The 23,890-nt window shown below is 42.9% G+C and overlaps 1 long non-coding RNA gene across 1 annotated transcript in view; it reads right to left on the bottom strand.

Annotated features, from left to right (window-relative positions):
- The window catches only part of LOC129509874 (uncharacterized), a 48,729-nt gene that overhangs the window by 19,522 nt on the left and 5,317 nt on the right, over window positions 1-23,890 (bottom strand). The window lies entirely within an intron of this gene.

Below are 23,890 nucleotides of genomic sequence, written 5' to 3'. Positions count from 1 at the left end.
GGCTGGTACTTCTGACATTTTTCCTACATGGACTGGGCCTCGTCGAGCTTCTCCATTTCCCTCCTTTGAGTGGTCCCTGTAGATCACCAAGATGGAAACTCCAACTCCACCTGCTGAGCCCTGCATCCTGAGATGAACCACTTGACACTTGGAACAAGCCCCCTTGGGTCATGGTGGACATAGAAGCATGGGACTCTCTGGCTTTGCGCTTAACATGTCAGGCTCTAGAATCCCACGGGGCTATAGTTTTAGTTCTACCTCTAATAGCACATACCTTCCAGAATATAAGTTCCAAGAGGCCTTGGTACATATTAATACAAAAACATGTGTCTGATTAATCAATTTGGTTAAATCATTAAATCAAATGATATCTATAAAGGTCATAGTTCAGTGACTGGCATAAACTAAGCATCTTCAAGGGATAGCTACTACTTTTATTTACCAGCTGGAGCCCGTTTTGAGTTTCAGTATCCATAACTCAAGCTTTTTTGACAAGTGCAATTGACTCCTATTTTGCAGGCATAGTAGAAACCTAAAGTGACCAAAATCAGGGCCTGGAACATCTGTGTTTTGAGCAGCCAGTGTTGGTACCCAATTCTGACTTCCCTGACACCACTTTGCCCTTGGCTCACATGGAGTAAGGCCTGGACTACAGCAGAAGAACTGAGGGAACAGGGCCACAGGAGGGTGTGAGGAACATTCTCAGCAATGAATAACTGATGCTTTGCTGGAAGGCTAAAAGCACAGTCAATTCATTTGATGCCTTTCCACCTTCAAATGATCCGAATCCTACCAGCTTGGGCATATTAAGTCAAGTTCGTGATGACCTCTTCTTCCTGTTGTGTGAGCCACCATCCTACCTGGTTTCCTCTCCCACCTACACAGGCTTGATCACGTGGACCATATTTCATGCCAAGTGTCAGCTCTGGGGGGGTTGGGTCTTCATGAACATAATTCAAGACGGCAGAAGCTGAGCTGGAGAAGCGTAGCATGAGTGATTTTCGAGCCACGTTTGTACTTAACACTGAGTGGTTTTAGTTACTTCCTTTTTTTCATCAGAAAAGTCATCTCAGAGTTTATTGATTAAATGAGTCTATGAAAGCAGAGTACAATGTGAGCTCTAAAGCAGTGTAGAGCTCTGAGGGGTTATTGCAATTTTTTTCTTTTTTCTTTGTATATTTTTTAATTGAAGTTCGATTTGCCAACATATAGCATATCACCCAAGCTCATCCCATCAAGTGCCCCCCTCAGTGCCCATCACCCGGTCACTCCCACACCCAGCCCACCTCCCCTTCCACTACCCCTTGTTTGTTTCCCAGAGTTAGATGTCTCTCACGTTCTGTCACCCTCACTGATATTTCCCACTCATTTTCTCTCCTTTTTCCTTTATTCCCTTTCACTATTTCTTATATTCCCCAAATGAATGAGACCATATAATGTTTGTCCTTCTCTGATTGACTTACTTCACTCAACATAATACCCTCCAGTTCCATCCACGTTGAAGCAAATGGTGGGCATTTGTCATTTCTAATGGCTGAGTAATATTCCATTATATACATAGACCACATCTTCTTTATCCATTCATCTTTCAGTGGGCACCGAGGTTCCTTCCACAGTTTGGCTATTGTGGACATTACTGATATAAACATTGGGGTGCAGGTGTTCCGGTGTTTCACTGCATCTGTATCTTTGGGGTAAATCCCCAGCAGTGCACTTGCTGGGTCGTAGGGCAGGTCTATTTTTAACTCTTTGAGGAACCTCCACACAGCTGTCCAGAGTGGCTGCACCAGTTCACATTCCCACCAACGTGAAAGAGGGTTCCCCTTTCTCCACATCCTCTCCAACATTTGTGGTTTCCTGCCTTGTTAATTTTCCCCATTCTCACTGCTGTGAGGTGGGATCTCATTGTGGTTTGTATTTCCCTGATGGCAAGTGATGTGGAGCATTTTCTCATGTGTGTGTTGGCCATGTCCATGTCTTCCTCTGTGAGATTTCTGTTCATGTCTTTTGCCCATTTCATGATTGGATTGTTTGTTTCTTTGCTGTTGAGTTTAACAAATTCTTTATAGATCTTGGATACTAGCCCTTTATCTGATATGTCATTTACAAATATCTTCTCCCATTCTGTAGGTTGTCTTTTAGTTTTGTTGACTGTTTCTTTTGCTGTGCAGAAGCTTTTGATCTTGATGAAGTCCCAATAATTCATTTTTGCTTTTGTTTCCCTTGCCTTCATGGATGTATCTTGCAAGAACTTGCTGTGGCCAAGTTCAAAAAGGGTGTTGCCGGGCAGTCCCGGTGGCGCAGTGGTTTGGCGCCGCCTGCAGCCTGGGGTGTGATCCTGGAGACCCAGGATCGAGTCCCACATCGGGCTCCCTGCATGGAGCCTGCTTCTCCCTCTGCCTGTGTCTCTGCCTCTCTCTCTCTGTGTCTATGAATAAATAAATAAAATCTTAAAAAAAAAGGGTGTTGCCTGTGTTCTCCTCGAGGATTTTGATGGATTCTTATCTCACATTTAGATCTTTCATCCATTTTGAGTTTATCTTTGTGTATGGTGTAAGAGACTGGTCTAGTTTCATTCTTCTGCAGTGGCTGTCCAATTTTCCCTGCACCATTTATTGAAGAGACTGTCCTTTTTCCAGTGGATAGTCTTTCCTGCTTTGTCGAATATTAGTGGACCATAGAGTTGAGGGTCCATTTTTGGATTCTCTATTCTGTTCCATTAATCTATGTGTTTGTTTTTGTGCCAGTACCACACTGTCTTGATGACCACAGCTTTGTAGTACAACCTGAAATCTGGCATTGTGATGCCCCCAGCTATGGTTTTCTTTTTTAAAATTCCCTTGGCTATTCGGGGTCTTTTCTGATTCCACACAAATCTTAAGATGATTTATTCCAACTCTCTGAAGAAAGTCCATGATATTTTGATAGGGATTGCACTAAATGTGTAAATTGCCCTGGGTAGCATTGACATTTTCACAATATTCATTCTTCCAATCCATGAGCATGGAATATTTTTCCATGTCTTTGTGTCTTCCTCAATTTCTTTCAGAAGTGTTCTGTAGTTTTTAGAGTATAGATCCTTTACCTCTTTGGTTAGGTTTATTCCTAGGTATCTTATGCTTTTGGGTGCAATAGTAAATGGGATCGACTCCTTAATTTCTCTTTCTTCATTAGTGTATAGAGATGCCACTGATTTCTGGGCATTGATTTTGTATCCTGCCATGCTGCCGAATTGCTGTATGAATTCTAGCAATCTTGGGGTGGAGTCTTTTGGGTTTTCTAGGTACAGTATCATGTCATCTGCAAAGAGGGAGAGTTTGACTTCTTCTTTGCCAATTTGAATGCCTTTAATGTCTTTTTGTTGTCTGATTGCTGAGGCTAGGACTTCCAATACTATGTTGAATAGCAGTGGTGAGAGTGGACATCCCTGTTGTGTTCCTGATCTTAGGGGAAAGGCTCCCAGTGTTTCCCCATTGAGAATGATATTTGCTGTGGGCTTTTTGTAGATGGCTTTTAAGATGCTGAGGAATGTTCTCCCTATCCCTATACTCTGAAGAGTTTTGATCAGGAATGGATGCTGTATTTTGTCAAATGCTTTCTCTGCATCTATTGAGAGGATCGTATGGTTCTTGTTTTTCCTCTTGTTGATATGATCTATCACGTTGATTGCTTTACGAGTGTTGAACCGGCCTTGCATCCTGGGGATAAATCCCACTTGGTCATGGTGAATAATCTTCTTAATGTACTGTTGGATCCTATTGGCCAGTATCTTGTTTAGAATTTTTGCATCTGTGTTCATCAGGGATATTGGTCTATAATTCTCCTTTTTGGTGGGGTCTTTGTCTGGTTTTGGAATTAAGGTGATGCTAGTCTCATAGAATGAGTTTGGAAGTATTCCATTCCTTTTTATTTTTTGGAACAGTTTTAGTAGAATAGTTATTGTTTCTTCTTTAAGCATTTGATAGAATTCCCCTGGGAAGCCATCTGGCCGTGGACTTTTGTGTCTTGGGAGGTTTTTGATGACTGCTTCAATTTCCTCCCTGGTTATTGGCCTGTTTTCTATTTCTTCCTGTTCTAGTTTTGGTAGTTTGTGGTTTTCCAGAAATGTGTCCATTTCTTCTAGATTGCCTAATTTATTGGCAGATAGTTGCTCATAATATGTTTTTAAAGTTGTTTGTATTTCCTTGGTATTGGTTGTGATCTCTCCTTTTTCATTCGTGATTTTATTAATTAGAGTCTTTTCTCTTTGGGGTTATTGAAATTAATATCTTTGGGTTTACGTGTATGACAGGGAGCCTGGCTAAAATGACATTTGCACTTGTTTGTTTTTCTTTAGAAGAAAGATCCAGAAGACTATCTGGGACTCACTGAATACAGTCCTCATCTTAGAAGGTGGGTAGGTAATAGTGCATCCTGTACTCACTGAAGGTGGTATACTTAGAAGGGCAGGTACAGAGTGAGTTGTTGCGTGATCCAAGGAGAATGAGCCCACAGAGACCTTCTTAACCTGTGAATTACTGAAGGTGGCTGGGGCAGAAACTATTTTCCCAAGATGGCCACATCAATATCTCTCCTTATCTTACAATGTGACATGGACACTCCTGAGACATGAAATCTCTGTTCCCTCTCCATGAAACAGGATGGATCCATGTTAACTCCCTTGCACAATGGAATATGGTGGAAGTGATGCCATGTGACTTTCAAGTTTTGATTGTAGAAGGCAATCCAACCTGGCTCTTAGAACCCAGCCATGACATGGAGGAAAGCCTGAGCTATGGAGAGACCATGTGTGGGAGTGTTGCAGCTGATGGCCCAAGCTAGACCCCAGCTGACAGCCAGTTTCTGATAGAATCTTGGTGATTCTTGATAGCCCTTGGGTGAGTGCAGCCTCCTCCAGGCTTTGAGTTTTCTAGCTGATACCCTAAAAAACTGTGAAGCAGAAATAAGCATTTCTACTCTGCCCTAACTTTATTCTGCCCCCTCAAACCATAAGAGACAATAAGTGACTATTGTTTTAAGTTCTAAAGTTTTGAGGCAATTTATGATACAGCAATAGATGACTAATTAAATAGTTGATGATTTGGAATAGGAGGAGCAGGGCAAGCATCCTACCCTTGGAAGATCCTTGGCTAATATTGCAAGGAAGCTGGAAGTTCTGAAACTGCAAGGGAGCAGAGGTCAATCATTTCTGACTGTGATTGGCCTGGAAGAGGGCAGGAGATGAGACAAGAGCTTTCCAGATGGAGTGTTTCTCTGGGAGAGGCAGGCAGATGACTCCATCTCTGCCATTGAGTTTTGAGTTGATCCTTGAGACAAGGGACTCTTTGGCAAGGTCACTGTGGCTGGAGATAGCATGCTGTCACACCTCTGGATGCTGGATGCTGGAAGCTTATCCAAGCTCCTCAGGACTTCTGGAGGGTTTCATACCAAAGCCTATTTACCTGCCATTGCCTATTTCTCTTGGGTATGGCAGGAGATAAAATTCCCTGAACCCTTTGGGCAATCATAAGTTTTAGATTCAAGATATAAGTTCTCTGGTCACAAAACAGTGAAGGAGTTTATGCTGGCCAAGATTCTTGGTTACAAACAATGGAGAATTATTCTAGATGATTTAAGCAGAAAATGAAATTATTGAAAAGAGTTGGGTAGTTTTCAAAATCCTTGGGAAGGGTAGAAAATCAGGGCTAGATCAAATGATAGAATTAGTTCAGTAAGGACACAGTGGCCACAGCCATTGGAACCTGGATGTCACTGAACCTCAGATGTAGCTACTATTGTGGCCCTGGGAACCCAGATAGAGGTACTTCTCTACCAGGTTGGAACCTCTCTGTCTGTACTCTGGGTTACTAGCACTCAATTCCAAGTCCAAGAGCAAGTGTGTCTGATTGGTGGATTATGGGTCATGTGCCACCTCCTAGCTGCAGGGGAAGCTGGAAAATCAAGGATCTAGCTGGGAAATCAATTTGTCTTTGTACAACAGAGAATCTCCCCCACATTGAAGGAGGTTTCAGGTACTGGGCAGACCAAAAATTACAAAGGTCCACTACCAAGTTCTAGGCTCTTTACTATTGAGGATATATCAGTGTGTCAGTGTGTCAGTTTGTGGAAAGGAGGAGAGCAGAGCTTGAATTTGAGAACTATGGAGAAGCTGCTGACAAGATCATTGTATTTAGAAAATGTGATGTGCAGTTATCTGCCTGCTTATTCTTAGCACCATTCTTGCCCTTTAGTGTTCTACTTTGCACAGGGCCTGGACCCCTGCAAACCATGGATCCTAGTCTCCCTTGATAGGTTCAGCCAATGTGAAGCACTGGTAGGAAGTTGGAACATAGTAGGAGGTGGGAAGGTATGTTCTCTCTCTCACCATTTCTCATGGGATCTTTGGGAGTCACTGTATTCTTTACAGTTCAGCCACAATAGCTCAGCACTGGTCTGGGAGAGGCCTCCTGACTGGTCCCAGTACAGTCCCAGTGGGTCCTCCTTGGTGGTTCTATCACTCTTCCTGGCACTCTTTCTACCAGTGGTGCGGTCTAGTGCATTTTGGGTCTTGGATAATAACATGTTCTCATCTGTCCCAGCCCTCAGAGAAATAGCTGCTTTCTGTAGGCTCCTATGTTCTGTCTTATGTCCTTTTCTCTTTTTGTTCTTTTAGCACTTCCAAGACTTTGCAACTAGTTTCTTGGATTGAATCTGCTGCATTTGAAATAGTAATATGCTTCCTGTTTCCTGACGGACTCTGACTGATGCACATGGAAACTTGGTAAGAACAATATGCCTGACATTGATAATATTCTCAATATCAAAGAGCTTTAATGTTGGGAGTGCTGCCATTTCTTGCCTTTTCCAACTGGTAAACTCATATGCACCATTCAAACTTTGTTCAGATATTAGCTCTCCAGGAGGCCTTCCCTGATATTATCCTTTGCTCCCTAAGCCCCAAGGAGCCAAATACAGTACCATTCACTCTTAAGTAAGTATGTGGCGGTAGTGTCTGTTGATGTTGACAGGGGCAGGCAGGAGGATTAGAAGTGCATGTTTGCAGGATAATACTTCAGTGGTTTTTCTTAGGCAAGAGTGCTGATCTTCAAGTCTGGAAGTCTGGTTTGGATTCCATTAGTAGGTAACTGTGCAATCTCAGGCAAGTCACTTGACTTCCCTGGGCTGCAGTTTACTCTCTTGAAATATGAGTGGGTTCAATTAGGAGGGTGATTTCCAAACTTTGTGTGTGTGTAAGTTTTAAGTAGTATTATGTGGAAACCCAATATGTAAAACAGAAATAAATGGTCTGACCGAAGTTAGGGGTGGGCATTTCCAGTGCTCCTCTAGCCCCAGACCTTTGTTAGTACCTCTACCACACCTCTAGGACTCCATGGAGCAAAATTATAACTGCAGTGGATCACTTTGTTTATGTATTTTAGCTTTACACATACAGGCACAACAAATAGGTGAACTGAAGCCAATTAAAGATGATGCCCATCCATTGCTCATATGATAATCTACTTCTATCCATAGATTTAGGGAACCTGAGTACAAATCTTTCTTGAAACCATGTCAAATAAGAGATGTATATTTTGGCTACTAGAAAGCCACACCTCATTCCATGGTAAATGTAAATTAAATCCTGGGGAAATATTTGAATAAGGATGGTCCAAATCTTTTCACCATGAACCTGATAAAATCATTGTAATAGGTCTGAATGCTGAGGCTCAGTTACCTTATAACCAACATTCCCTCTTGAAACTAACCATATCCATGTTGGTTCACTTTTTCCAACCCTGTATGTAGCCTAACTAATTGGATATACTGAGCTGAGGTGGATATTTATCATTAACAAAGCTTGATACATTAGGAAATCATCTTTGTAGCAGCCACAGTAGAGACAGTTGATTGGGTAAAGTTCAAGTGCACTGACTTGTACTTTCCTTCTGGAGGGAATGTAGGGGCACGGGGCAGAATAGAAGCGGAAATTTTGAATAAGGCTAGAATCTATCTGGAGTTGTTCTTAAGGAGAAACTTTGACCATGAGAGTTAACATATGTTCTATATTCAATTTTTCATCATTATCTTTGCAGCCAACATCATTATCTTCAAATGCATTGAGCATTTACTATGTGTCAGGAATAATGCTCAGCACATCTAATTCCTACAACCATCTTACCCTCATTGTTTATAAATGAGAAAACGGAGATTTAGGAAAGTTCTATTACTCACTCTTTTGTTGCATTTATCAGCTAACAAGTAACTGAATTTGGAGTCAAATGCACATCTGCTTAATTATAAGACTATGCTCATAAATGACATCCTATTGCCTTTCCAGTTCCTGAACCCCACAATGCAAGGGTGGGCCCCCTCTGCCTGTTTGCCTTATTAGCATGATGACATTGCCATCATTAGTCTGTCCCCTCACTCATAGACACAACAAGGCCTTTGAGTCCCCATGGTAAAGCTCCTGGTGACTTATCCTCAGCTTGAAGCAGCTTTAAGTGTTTGCTTTCCTTCCATGCCTGCAACTGCTAGGTACTGTTGAGCTGTCACCTGGCTTGGGGGACCCGATGAATCAAGACTGAAACCAATTAACATAGGAAACCTGCCAACTCATACTCCACACCCCGAGTAGACAGCCTAATTTCCTTGTTGATGAGAACTTCTCACTAGCAATGATCTTGCCCTTGCTACAGGGGTTTTCCAGGAGAATCACATGTCTCTCTTCAATGGCTGCAAAAAGTAAATTAATGAGCTAACAAGACCGAAATGAAGAAAAAGGTGGCAAGGAGATGACTATAGAGAGCCAGAGAATGTGGCCAATGATTAAAGAGAAGGGCCAATCATTTAAGCCAGACTGTAGGTCCCATGAGAAGGGATGCTTTGGTTTAATGGTGATGGGAGAGACCACACTGGTTCTTGATCTCTGAAATCATCACTGTCTACATGAACATTGAAAGAGCACTAGACCTCAGTTTCAATCCCCGAGTGATACTGATGTATGGTACTTTTGGAACAAGTTTTTCCCTTTTTTGGGTTGTATAGCAGTTAAAAGTGCAGGTTCTGGGATTGAACTGCTTATATTTTGAATCTAGTCTCCATCACTTACCAACCGATTTTGAGCACATTATTTAACCTCTCCAAGACTTCATTTTCTCAACTGTAGAATGGGATAATGATAATATTCATCTTACAGGGCTGCCACAAGGCTAAAGGAAAATAATTCTTCCAGGGTATCAAGCACAGTGGCTGGCATATGGTAAATATTCTCTAATTGGGGATGTTTTTAGCTGCAAGTGATTGAACTTCCTGCTCAGAGAAGCTTTTTTTTTTTTTAAGATTTCTAATTTATCTAGTCATGAGAGACACAGAGAGAGGCAGAGACACAAGCAGAGGGAGAAGCAGGCTCCCTGTGGGAGGACCCTGGGATCACCATCTGAGCCAAAGGCAGATGCTCAACCACTGAGCAACCCAGGTGCCCCTCAGAGAGGCTTTAAAAGAAGTGTGATAGCTCATATAACCGGAGGTTCAGGGAGAGGATATACTCAATGTTGGTTAAATTAGTTCTTTGGTGATGTCCTCAAGAACCTGGTTCTTTCCATATTTCTGTTTTGCGATCTTGAGTTTTGTCTCCATAATCAAGATGGTAATAGAATGACTGCTGTCTAGATGTGTCAGTGTCCTAGGGAAAAAGAAGAATGAAGAATGTCTTTTCTGTGACTCTATCTGAAACAAAAAGTTTTTTTTTTCAATCCCATCAGCAAACTTGTTTACCTCTCATTGGTCAGAATTGGTTCACATGCCTGTTCTGACCAATCACTGTAGGAAGCATTTAACCAATGGAATCACCTAGGAGTTAAGGGGTATCTCAACTTCCCTTGTGGTTGCATGGAGGGAGATTGGATGGCTGAACAAAATTGAGGTTCTGTTAGGAAAGAAGAAGGGAGGCATGGATGCTGGCTAGGCATCTGATTGAAATCTCCCCAATCAGTACATTTCACTATTATGTTTATTATTACTGTCTTTATCATCAGTTTCTACTTTGGACTACTTGCTAGGTATCCCAGTCTCTTTTGCATTCTGAAAGCATACTTTGATCTTACTCATTGTTAGTATGTGCTGGGCTAAGTTTGGTCTCTGCCTCTTCTGATGAGAGGGCAACTGAAATGTAGCATTTCTGCTTCCAACATTCATTCTCCAACCAGAAACATCTCATGCCAAACACTCCAGGTACACAGAGCTACTAAGAATGAGCCAAAGGAAATTAATTTCAAGATCCCAGCATCTGTCACTCACAGTAGTGAGTTGTGTAACTGAGCCGATGATATAGTTGATTATGTGCCAAAGCCTTTTTCTACTTTAGAAACACTCCTGGGAATCCTTTCTCTCCTTAAGATGACAAGCCCACCTCAAACAGTGTTCTGGATTGAAGGATGGTAGATTTAAACATTTCTAGCTCATTGAGATAGCTCCTCTATGTTTTCTGGTCACAGACTGTGTGGCTAACATTTTTTTCTTCTTTCTTTCTTTTTAAAGATTTTATTTATTTATTCATGAGAGAGAGAGAGAGAGAGGAGGGAGAGAGAGAGAGAGGCAGAGACACAGGCAGAGGGAGAAGCAGGCTCCATGTGGGGAGCCTGACGTGGGACTCGATCTGGGGTCTCCAGGATCACGCCCTGGGCTGAAGGCAGCGCTAAACCACTGAGCCACCCAGGCTGCCCTTTTTTTCTTTTTTAAAGAAAGACCCATGTTGATGGCTTGGTGACACATTACTACCATTTTGGAGAAACAATCCAAACCATGACATATCAAATATTCCTCAGTTACATGGGACAACCAATTTTCTTTATCTCCTTCACCCCAAAGCACAGTTTAATTCCACATGCATAACTGAATTGATTTTTTCTTTTTAATTTAATTTATTCTTGGCTTTTGATCGCAAAAAAGGCTGCTTGTGGAGCAGATGGCATAGACCATTTCCACGTGTTATGAGTGGTCAGTTCAATCGACCATCATCAGCCCCTCATCTGCTAGCCAATTGGCCTGAGTCAACCAGAAAATGATGTGTTTGGTTCTGAGGGTAGATATGAGTCTATTGCCTCATAGTTTAGATAACATTTTTCTTCCAAGGGTCAAGTCAGACCCTGCTCTCTGATATCATAAACTCCCAGGCAAACGGCAGAAATTCAGTACCATGGGAGTGCTCTCAATGATCAGCCAGGAAGTCTCCAGAATCTGGTATAGTGAATTATGGTTCATTGAGTAAGATGTTCATCACCTTCTTCTTAGAAATACCCTTCGCTTCATCAGAGAATCATGAACCCTCAGAGCTAGAAGTGACTTTGGAGGTTATGTGTTTAAATGTTTCTACTGCCAAGTCCACAGGGTGCTCCTAATTTGTGTCTGCTGCAGGGACTCTGATGCAGAGATTCTGTTTGTGTGAAGTCCCCATAAGCCTTCTAAGGAGAGCCAGTGATGGAATATGTTAGAGCTAACTGTTCACTTTAGGGTAAAATTCTTGAAGTGAGATGGGGAACAAGGTTGCCTCTTAACTCTTGAATAGAATTTACTCTAAGTTTGAGTCTAGTTCTTGGATGGCTTGTTAAAGAAGGGGGATAATTTTGGATGCTATACATTTTACATCTTGCCCTCTATCCTGGTCCCAAAAACCTCTTCCAAGTTCCCAGGAGGGAAGACATGGTAAGAAATTATATGTGTGAATCAGAGAAAAGAATCATAACCCCAGACTTCAAGATGCTGAGAATATAAGGAGACTCTGATGAGTTTTGTTTTATGATTCTTGGAGTGGTGGAGGCATGATGAGAACCAGATCTGGGAAAGCAAAGAAAGACTACAGCTACTTGTGAGCTAGAGAGCCTGTGACTGCTTGATCAATGCTATTTAAGGGGAGCAGTAAATATAATGGCCCACAGAGCCTGGCACCAGCAGCTGCACAAGAGAACTTTAGTGGTCACTAAGGAGTAGTCATGTGAACTGAGCTCATCTATGTGTCTCACTCTTCCAGGACCTCACATGTTGGGAAGCTTGGTTGACCTTCATTTATTCTAGCCATAGTGCTAACCACATTGTGGTTTGGAGAACTCTTCATTGTTTTCCCTCATTCTCTGTTGCAAGAGTTAGAGTTGGGTTCTATTGATTGCAATTAAATTACACTGTTACAGGGTCGCTTTATGAATTAGCTAATTGCAAAATAGGCAGACACCAGAGGAGTGAATTTGGCCGTTTAGGGGGCCTGAGCCCTGAAGCTGTCAGCTCATCACTGTCCTGCTACTTGAACACTGCCGAGCACAGCTGTATGTTCGGGCTATTGGGCAATGGAAATGTGTCAGTAGCGAATGCTTGGTGCTTCACTGCAGGTGGAAGACACAGATGGTTAGCTGTCATGATACTTATCCTTGTCAAAAATCATTGCTCTCTTTCTTGTCTCAATATGACCTGTGCCAACAGAAAGAGGGCTCTGGGAGTCAGCACAGCTAGGGACTAGCCCAGCTCAGGTTCTAGATAGCTGTGTGACCATGAGCCAGTCATTCTACCTCTCTGCAATCAGTTTCCTCACTTGGGAAAGAGTGAAATAACACACACCAATCCAGCATACAATACTAAGGACAGCAGAATAACTCTGGTGGCCAGAAGGATGCTGGTGGGCCAGGAGGTGGTGACGGTGGAAATCTGCCTACTCAGGCTTTCCTGTTACCTCTTCATTTGGTTCTTGAGGTACTTGTGGGGAATTCTAGAGATCTGAGGAACACATCGATGACCAGGTTGGTAAATGATCTCTAAGGAACTTTCCAGTCTACAATTCAATTTGTTTCAATTATTATTATTATTATTATAAAATAGTCACATTCTTGTTTCTGCCAGCCCTTACTAACTATAGCCTCATCACTCCATACATATATACTTTCTCTGTGTGTACAAGGAAGGAAAAAAATGGGCTGTTTATCCACTTAATTCTTGCTGATTAGATCTTCTGTATTTTTGAAGATGGCCCAGATTACTGACAATATGCCATGGAACCATTAACAACTCTGATAGAACTTTCTACTGGAGGAAGGAATCTTCCAGGTCACTTGTGGCCACCTGTCAGGCTTTTTAGGGCTCCATGGCCCTGAAATAGACTTACAGAAGCACAAGAAGTTCTGAAAACTCCTAGTCTCTAGAGCCCATGCTTAGATATGCTAAGGATAAAATGCTTCTCTGAGAGCATCCTCAGAGGTGTTCATCCTCTGAGAACCTTTCAGATCAACTTGTAATGCTGGTACTTAAAGGAATACAAGAGATGTTAGCATTTCTATTCACCCATACTCCTTTCCCAAAGAATCTTCCCTCCTCTCACTCCTTGGAAAATTTGCTAAAAAAGGAGCTGAAGGATCCATGTTGGATCACTAGGTGATCCTTTCCTGATGCCTGCCAACCATCTCTGATTGGTTTAGAAATGACCACCTGACTCAGGTGTGACCAATAAATTCTACTCTACTGGGACACAGAGTCCTAGTCATTTAGATGTTGATAGACATGGAGCCATATGGGAATATGGCCCTGGGAATATGGCTCATGTTGGGCCATGAGCAATAGAGGAAACAAGTATGCCAAGAAAAGAACATAGCAGACACACAAAGAGAAGGTAGACAGTAGACAACACAGGCAAAGAGAGGGAGAGAGAGGGAAAGAGGAAGAGAGGGAGAGAGATGGGGAAGGAGAGTGAGAGTGCCCACTTTCTGATATTGTTCTCAGTCCACAAGGCCATTTAACTTTCCTACATTTATCTTTTCTTCAGAGTCCCTTGGATCCTTGGATCCTTCCATCAAACCTGAATTGTTACTTGAACTAACCAGAATAGGCTCTGTTCTTGGCCATCAGGCAACCCTTAATTAAGACAAAAGACTTAATGAAACAAGTCATGGCACCATCTACCCTGAAAGAGCTTGTTCATCTCTTTATTCACTCAACTGATATTTACTTAACCTCAATGTGCCAACACTGTGGATAACAGCATGAAGGATACAGTGGTGAACAAATATTTAGGGATTAAAAATTATTTCAAGTGTGGAGTGATTGAAAGGTCCAGCTTGGTGAGGAAACAGTGTGATAACCATCATCCTTTATTTCAAGGGAAGTGATAGGAAGAGGAATTAGACTTGCTTTGTTAGCCCCAGAGGGCATAAGAGAGTTGATGGGTAGAAATGAGAAGGGGCATATTGGGACTATGAATTTGGCAGCACTTTGGCACTGTTTAAAGATGAAACAGATTGTCTTGAGAGTTGAGTTTCTCCTACAATGGGGTCAAATGGCCAGTTGTGGGGAACTTTGTAGGATAGATGCAAACATTGGATGAAGGTTTAGATTGTATAACTTCTAAGATTCTTCCCCAGAGCTCTAGATTATAATTTTACCTTGGACCTTTAGCTTTGCATGATTTCAGGCAAGTTATTTAACTTCTCTGGGGCTCTTCCTCACATGTGAAAATTAGGATAAGAAACTCTCTTGCTCTGTGGTTGTGAGGAATAAATTATACGGCACTTAGTAAAAGCCTGGCACAGAGAAGGGACTCAGTAAATGAGTGTTTTCTTTATTCTTCTCTGTTACAGGTGAGGCTTTTCTTTTCATGAAATGCTGCTTTCTCCACTGCTGTTGCCACTTCAGGGATTTTATTTGCTTCAAGCAGCTGTATAGTTCATGAAGATGATATAGTTTATGTCTTATTCTTGCTTAGCATAGGGCTGTGCACAAAGGAGGGCCTTAGGAAATACTAGTGATTCCATATGGAGTCTTAGCTAACAGTCCCCATGCCAAACTTATACGAGAATGCTCTTCTCCACCCTTTGAAATTAAACACTGAGTCACACAAGTAGACACTTGTCCACAAAGAATTGCATGCATGCATGCACACAGACTGCACCTAAGTAAATGCACAAGGCATGCAGACAAACATGACTGTGCACAACTACACACACACACAGACACGGACTTTCACTTCCTCCTCCCCGTAATCAAGAAGATAGAAGAGGAATCCGCCTGTGGGATGAGTCACGGAGGCGGTTGGGATGAAGGGCAAAATTCAGCATCCCTGGGGAATCTTTATTTATAGCCCCAGTGGCTGGAGAGGGGGCTGAAATCATTCCTAAGGAGCTTCAGCGATGGAGAGTGATAAGATAACCAAAAGAGGTTGTTCCCACCACTGAGCTGTCTTCGAAGCAGGCGCCTGTTGCTACTGAGCAGAGAAGCGCTGTGTCACTCCAGGGCTGCTGTGGACAGGGAAGAGCTGAACTGACTGCATTCTAGCTGGTTCGAGGGCTGCTGCTGGACCCCTTTCCCCAGTGAGCAGGCAATCGCTATGCTAATCCCAGCAAATCCTCCCAGCTCCAAACAAACAGAAACCTCTCTGGGCCTGCAGAGGCCACTGATCACAGAGGATGCAGTTTAGATTCATAATGATACAGTCTAATCCGCTGGCCCAATGGTCCTGCCTCTGTCAACAGTGTGGTTTCTGTAATGAGCAAAGCAAGAGGCACAGGGAAAAGGCAATGCTGGACCCAACCTGCCTTCCCGAGAGAGGGGGTGTAAAGAGGCAGCTGGCTCTTTGCTGAGCTTTGAGGGACAGTCTGGTGGGGGGGTGAGAGTGGGGCAGTGAGTTTTTTGAGTACAGACTCTGTGTCTCATCTACTGTTGCACCCCTAGCACCCAGCACACTACCTGACATAGAGGCAGTACCTAGGTCTTAGTTGGCAACTGGATAACATGCATGACCTCTTTAATTTCCCATTATATGAAGGCCCCAGTTATAGTTCTTGGGTTAGATGCATACTTGAGAAGAAAGAACATATTCTAGGGAGCCAGGAAGACCAGGGCTCCAATCCCGCCTCTTCTTCTAAAAGCCTCAGTTCCCTTATCTGTAAAATGGGGACTCATGGACACCTATTATGTTTGGAGGGCTGTGCTAAGTATTAGAGATGGTGCAAGTATGTTACTTCCCTATAGTATATGCTACTGGGAGGAATGGATATCAAGTTATTATCAGCCAGTAACCTTTCAGTTGAATTAGTTGGTCAGATTGCACTAGGTAGGAAACAGTGAACACTGCACCTCCCGCCTGCCAAGACTACCTGGGATGGTTTGTTCTTTTTTTTTTTTTTAAGATTTCTGTATTATTTATATATTTATTATTATATATAAAATTATATATTTATGTTTTTTAAAAAAGATTTTATTTATTTATTCATGAGAGACACAGAGACATAGGCAGAGAGAGAAGCAGGCTCTCTGTGGGGAGCCTGTTGTGGGACTTGATCTTCTGACCCTGGGATCAGGCTCTGAGCAGGCTCTGAGGGAAGGCAGACACTGGAAGGCAGGCACTCAACCACTGAGCCACCCAGGTGCCCCTATTTAATTGCAGATTTGAGAGAGAGAGAAAGAGAGAGGGAGGGAGGGAGAAAAGGTACACCTGCGAGCAAAAGCGAGGGGAGAGGCAGAGAGAAAGGGAGAGAGGCAATCTCTCAAGCAGATTCTATGCTGAGTGTGGAGTCTGATGCAGGGCTCAGTGTTAGAGCCCTGAGATCATAAAGATCATGACCTGAGCCAAAATCAAGAGTCAGACGCTCATCCAACTGAGACACCTAAGTGCCCCCTGGGATGGCTTGTTCTGTTGGCCCCTTACTTCAGAGGTGTCCTGCTTGGCCTGAGCCCTGCTCTGAGTATGAGTTTTCCTCAGCCACCACTGCTCTTAGTTGGCTCAGATGTGTGCCCGGACCTTAGCTCCTAGCTGAGGTGGGAGAGCTCTTGGACTGGACACCAGCTGCCCAGTACAGATCCTAAGCTCTGCCTTACATACTTTTCCTCTTGGCCTTTGACCCTCACTTGGCTCCTGGCCCTGAATGGTTTAGGTATAAGCTCCTTCTCTTTTTTGAACTCTACTGCTGGTTCTGATCTTCATAACATGTCATGGTTGCTGGAGACTGGCCTGGTATTTGGTCCTGTGAGTTTCCACCTCTGATTCTTAGGGTTAGTTCAGCCCTGGCCTGAAGAGACCAAACTGCAGAGCCCTGAACCTACGTTTCAAAGATAGAGAGCATCAAATATAGCACTTGAGCTCTGAAGTTATTCCCAAGGTAGACCAGAGGGCAAGGGAGAGCAGGACGTGAGTCTGGGGAGAACAGAAAAAGTCAGGAAGTGGAGGACAATCACCTTAATGGTATAATGTCCATCTTTATTCTTAATAATAGTCACTGCAACTGCAATTAAAACATAATTTCCTAGACTGGCAGAATAATGTAGTGATTATTTAAAGCCCAGTCTTTTGAACCAGACAGATCTGAGCTTGAAACCTGGCCCTCTTGCTTGCTAGCTTGGACAAGTTGCAACCCCTTTCTGAGTTTTGGGTTCCTAACTTATAAAATGGGATCCAAAATGATCCCTGACTCATAGGCCTGTTGAGAATGTTAAATGAGACAATGGATGTAAATGCTTAGCACAGGGCCGGGGGCACAGTAGGCAGTCAATAAAATAGTGGTTATGATGACTAAGATTTGTTCTTGTGAACCCTGCCCTAGTAGCTGCTCAGGGTCATCAGGGGGATCCCATAAGATAACGAATTTAAATATGTTTAGAAGAAGAATGGAGGACTTGATGTCAACAGAGAGTATTGAAATAATTACCTTCTTTCTTGGTCTTTGAAATTTGCTAAGCGATGTGCTATTGAACATAGATTGGGTGTCTCACAGCTAGTGGGTGTGATGGACTCCCCCAGACCCAGCTCCTGTATGACATTTTGATATGGTGCAGTGGGATGGAAGGGGCTTCAACAGCATCTTTCTATTTTCACAGGGCCTTCTAGGCCATCAATGTTGCTCAGTCTTTCAAGCTTAGCAGAGTGGGTTATAAGTGGGGAAGGCACATAGGACCAAGAGCTAACTATTTTGTCAACAGTTTGCCAACTGTTTCTCAGAGCCTGTGGCTTCGAGTCTGCCTGGGACTGAATGATCCAAGGAGGTGACAAAGGACCAGGCAGCAAGCCCTGATTTATGACCCAAGGTTCCCATTCCAGAGGCCACATCATTAGTCCCTTTGGGAAAGAGCTTTAACCAGATGAACTGCCTTTTCAACTGCAGGATCGAGTCCCAGGCCTGCTCCAAAGGGCTTCTCCTTTTTATGTACCTTCCTCCTTTCTTAGGGGGAAGAAAGCCCGGAGAGCAAATTCTGGGACTGAGTCAGTATGGGAACCTGCCCTCCTACTGGCCAGGCAAATGTGGAAGATAGTGGTAGAGTTGTTAATGTATGCTGGACATATGTAGAGTCCAGAAGAAGGGACAAATAATATTTTACTTTGTATTCTGATCTTATCTTACAACCTCTATAGACACCACTGTGGCTAATGGTGCTCAGCCACATTTCAGTTCTTCCCTAGCATCCCAGCTGATATGGTACCATTATAGTAGAATTTTGGGATGGCTTGTGTGGCCATGCCTTTTGCAGATGGTAGGTATTACAAAACCTACCATTATCCCCATCTTTCTTTTTAGCATAACAGAAAGCATAACTGTGTGGGCAACAATGTGCTAAGGTGGTAGGTATTACAAATACCTACCATTCTCCCCATCTTCCTTTTTAGCATAACAGAAAGCATAACTGTGTGGGCAACAATGTGCTAAGATGGACCCCTCCGCTAGACCCAGGCATGAGCCATGTTTGGTCTCACTCAAATCTAACATTTCTAGTCCTATTTGCTAATGATTGGTTTAGGTGTGGTCATGTGGTTTAGCTCTGGTTAATGGGACCTGAGGCAAAGTCTTCTGGAATCATCTAAAAATATTTTGCTCTTTGATAAGAGAGAGACATGTGAGGAGAAACTGTGGTCTCTCTTTTCTTTCTTTTGTATGTCATTGGGTGAAGATGTGGTGCTTGAAGCTGTGGCAGCTATCTTGCCACTGTGAGGAAAAAGCCAAGAACACAGAGCCTTGAAATTGTTGAACTCCTGATCTAACCCTGGATCTAACTGCCAAGTTGTGGATTTTCTGTTAAAGTATCAAAAGCCTTTATTGTTTAAACAAATTTTGTCAGATATTGTTACATGTATCAGAAAACATTCCAACTAGTACATCGGGGAAACCTCTCTTCATTTGACTTTCTCTTTCCTCTCCCTTCTCTGCCTTAACTTAAAGGACTCCAGCCTGACTGTCTGCAGGGACCAGCACCGGAATACAGAAAGGTGAATTTGGCTTGGTATAAGAGAAGCAAATTGGTGAGTGCTTCTTGTAAAGGGGCTGGTACTGGTCATACAAGAATGCTAGCATAGTATGGCTAGATGTTTTCATTATTCAAGAGAAATTGGAAAACTACATTTTTATGTGGAATCTCTCAATTTTATATGTGCAGTTAAATTGTAAAGATACTGTAATGGGCCAAACCAACACATCTGAGTATTAAGTATAGTCCAGAAGTCACACATTTGTGCCATGGTATTAAATCCCAAAATACCATCTCTTCCTGGGCTTGATCTCAAGTGTGGCCTGTCAATGACTTCATTCAGATTTTATGTTGAGTGGGGCTATGGCTGTGGGCTTGGGTGGTACAGGGATGGAAAATGGAGGATGGGGGAAGGGAGGACAAAGGTGATGACTGTGGCCTGCCATTAAGGTGTAACATCTATAAGACGACAAACCTTTATCCTGTGGGTCAAACCTTTTCTTCACATAGGGCCTGGGTGTGATTTTTACAGAAAAGTTCCTGTCACTTTCTCCACCAAGTCCCATTACCAGACTTTTCTTATTCAAGCATCACTGTTGTTCAGGTTCTAAAAATGGAGGTGAGGAGAATCTATTCCACCAAACAGCCAAAGGGCCAGGAAGTTGGATGCCCACCTCCTAGAAGATTGCCATCCCTTAGGACTTGGTGAATGCTGTGGAGACACACGTTCTGTCTGGAGCAAGCCATTTAGTCCAATAAGCACACTGTTCATTTCAGCAAAATAAAAATATCCCATGGAAAATCCAAGGACACTGTCTGCAGAATGAGGCTGGCACTGGAGGATCATTCTCCTTCCATGCTAAGAGCATTTTGGTGGGTGGGTAAATACAAATACATCCCTCCAGGGAAGACCTGGAAGGCAATGGACATTTTAGATCTTTGCTAAACTAACTTTCCATGGACCTAGTGACTCTGCTCTTCAAGGGTAAGTTGGGTCCTGGTCCCTGTGTGACCCAAGTAGGTTGTTTGATTTAAGTCCACAGGCTATAAAATTGGAAATCTTCATATTTGCCTTTAGGTCATCAAATTAAAAAGTTTTTGGAGTGCCTTTGTTGAAAGGCATCAGAGAAGAGCTAACATGAACTTTATGCACTGTACTGTATAGAGCCCAATGATGCTCTCTCGATGACAAGGTAGGATGAGTCACCACCAGCTGCAGGGATTGAGAAGAAATGTCAATGAAGCCATGAATAATAGGTGCTGTACTGACACTTAGGAAGGTTAAGGGCAAGAATTTGTTGGCAGGGAAGAAAACTAATACGGGGGAGGCCAGCCCCAATCCTGCAGAGCCCCTATAGCTCATTGCTATTTGATTAGATACTCAACAAAATAGGGAGTTTCTTTCATTTTAAAGGGAAAAAAATGTGGAGGTGTTGGAGAGAAGGGTCCTTTTGCAAGGGCAGAGAGGCAGATTTGATGGCCAGGGAAGGGTACTGTCTTAAAGTGGCTCTCAACAGCTGAGCTGGTAGCACCTATAGCAGTGGGCATGGTGAGTTCTTCCTTGAATGGAGGTCTGTGTCCTTCACAAAATCCAAAACTCAAACCCAGAGAAGGTCCTCTTACTGGTGTGATAGCCATGAAACAGCCCCCCATGCTATCTCCTGATCAAGGCAATTGGACAAAGCAACTGAAATGTCATTGATGGTAGTGAGAGTGAGCATAGTAGAAGTCGGCCTTTGGATTTGGGTAGACCTGGATTCAAAGTCCACATTAAGAGTTACCAGCTGTGTGACCATGGGAAATTAATAATCTTTGCTGAACACCATGTCCTACTCTGTTTAGTGGGGATAATAATATGAGCTGGTCCTGGGCTGATGTGTCCTTAGATCCATGCTTTCCCCTACTTCCTCTGTTTTTTGTCTCTGCAAGCTGCTGTACCCAGGCTCCTGTGTTGCTGGCTTCTACTTGGGTTTGGCCAATGGTGGGAGATCTCAGGCCAAGAAGAAGGGGCCCATCAGCATTGGTGGTGTCTCCAGCAACAGCTCTATCTCCACAGAGGGAAGCTAGTATTAATATGATCACACTTTAAGGACTATGTATAGAGGTTTAGCAATGTTGATGAGCTAATGCCTTAATAAAGATCATTTTAATTGATTAACCATCACTCGTATAGATGATGGGAATTTTTTTTTTTTTTGCAAACACACGAGGGTTTATTTACAAGCTCGAGCTTGGGTCCAAGTGTGCCCAACACAGCGGAGCAGGGACTTGGACCAGATGATGGGAATTTTGATTAGGACATGGAAAAGCAGATGATGGAAGTGTGTCAGGGCTTGTACTGCAGAGACGTGATGAATAACCAAAGTAGAGTGGGGAGGGCTTTGGGGTATCAAATAGTGGCATTGGGGCAAGGGGGGGCCCTGTGGTACGAGATGTTTAAGTAGCTGTGGAAGTAAAGATTGTCAGTATTGTAACTCTGCAAAAAACTAATCCCTCAAAGATATTTGAAATTAACATTCAAAGCCCGTCAAAATAGAGCTTCAACCCACCTTTATTATTCTTTCTTGAACCTTGTAGTGGGTTGAATTGTGACCCCCAAAAGGTATGTCCAAGTTTTAACCCCAAGTACCTAGGTAAGTGATCTTACTTAGAAATGAGTTCTTTGCAGTGTGGTACTGGCACAAAAACAGACACATAGATCAATGGAACAGAATAGAGAACTCAGAAGTGGACCCTGAACTTTATGGTCAACTAATATTCAATAAAGGAGGAAAGATGATCCACTGGAAGAAAGACAGTCTCTTCAATAAATGGTGCTGGGAAAATTGGTCATCCACATGCAGAAGAATGAAACTAGACCACTCTCTTGCACCATACACAAAGATAAACTCAAAATGGATGAAAGATATAAATGTGAGACAAGATTCCATCAAAATCCTAGAGGAGAACACAGGCAACACCCTTTTTGAACTTGGCCACTGTAACTTCTTGCAAGATACATCCACGAAGGCAAAAGAAACAAAAGCAAAAATGAACTATTGGGACTTCATCAAGATAAGAAGCTTTTGCACAGCAAAGGATACAGTCAACAAAACTCAAAGACAACCTACAGAATGGGAGAAGATATTTGCAGATAACATATCAGATAAAGGGCTAGTTTCCAAAATCTATAAAGAACTTATTAAACTCAACAGCAAAGAAACAAACAATCCAATCATGAAATGGGCAAAAGACATGAAGAGAAATCTCACAGAGGAAGACATAGACATGGCCAACATGCACATGAGAAAATGCTCTGCATCACTTGCCATTAGGGAAATACAGATCAAAACCACAATGAGAGAATGGGGAAAATTAACAAGGCAGGAAACAACAAATGTTGGAGAGGATGCGGAGAAAAGGGAACCCTCTTACACTGTTGGTGGGAATGTGAACTGGTGCAGCCACTCTGGAAAACTGTGTGGAGGTTCCTCAAAGAATTAAAAATAGACCTGCCCTACGACCCAGCAATTGTACTGTTAGGGATTTACCCCAAAGATACAGATGCAATGAAACGCCGGGACACCTGCGCCCCGATGTTTCTAGCAGCCATGTCCACAATAGCCAAACTGTGGAGGGAGCCTCGGTGTCCATCGAAGGATGAATGGATAAAGAAGATGTGGTTTATGTATACAATGGAATATTCCTCAGCCATTAGAAACGACAAATACCCACCATTTGCTTCAACGTGGATGGAACTGGAGGGTATTATGCTGAGTGAAGTAAGTCAATCGGAGAAGGACAAACAGTGTATGTTCTCATTCATTTGGGGAATATGAATAATAGTGAAAGGGAATATAAGGGAAGGGAGAAGAAATGTGTGAGAAATATCAGAAAGGGAGACAGAACATAGAGACTTCTAACTCTGGGAAATGAACTAGGGGTGGTGGAGGGGGAGGAGGGCGGGGGGTGGGGGTGAATGGGTGACGGGCACTGAGGGGGACACTTGACGGGATGAGCACTGGGTGTTATTCTGTATGTTGGTAAATTGAACACCAATAAAAATTAATTTATATATATAAAAAAAAGAAATGAGTTCTTTGAAGGTGTTAATTAAGGATCTCCAGAGGAGATCATGTTGGATTTCGAGCAAACCCTAAATCCAGTGACTGGTGTCCTTTTAGAGAAGGGAGGAGGAGGTTTGAGACACAAGATAGAGGGAAGGTGGGCACTCAAAGACAGGGGTAGAGATTGGAGCTGTCTCATCATAAGTCAAGGAATGTAGGAACCACCAGAAACTGGGAAAGTCAAAGAACGAAATCTCCCCTACAGCCTCCAGGGGGAGTGAGGTCCTGTTGACACCTTGATTTGGACTTTTGGTTTCCAGAACTGTGAGAGAATAGATTTCTGTTGTTTTAAGTCGCTCGATTTGTGGTGGCTTGTTATGGCAGCCTTAGGAAATTAAAACAGACTTAACTTTCAGGTATATTGTTTCACTGAGCTATTTCTTGGAAGTCCAATTCTTTGCTGACTTCAGGTTATGTTACGTTGGACATGAATCATATTTCTATTTCATGCATGCAAATTTAACTATTTGGCAAAAATAATAAGAGATAGCTATTGATGGATTAACAGAAGCAGAGTAAAAGTGAGCTAATAGTCAAGCTACTGCCAGCTGTGCCCTCTTTCCACACAGTAAGTGGTGAGTGTCCTCCCTGGAGGATGCTGG

The sequence above is a fragment of the Nyctereutes procyonoides genome, unplaced genomic scaffold (assembly GCF_905146905.1).
Source record: "Nyctereutes procyonoides isolate TBG_1078 unplaced genomic scaffold, NYPRO_anot_genome, whole genome shotgun sequence".
Lineage (NCBI taxonomy): Eukaryota > Metazoa > Chordata > Mammalia > Carnivora > Canidae > Nyctereutes > Nyctereutes procyonoides.
Note: the sequence above shows the minus strand (reverse complement) of the source record. Positions and strands in the feature narration are given on the sequence as shown.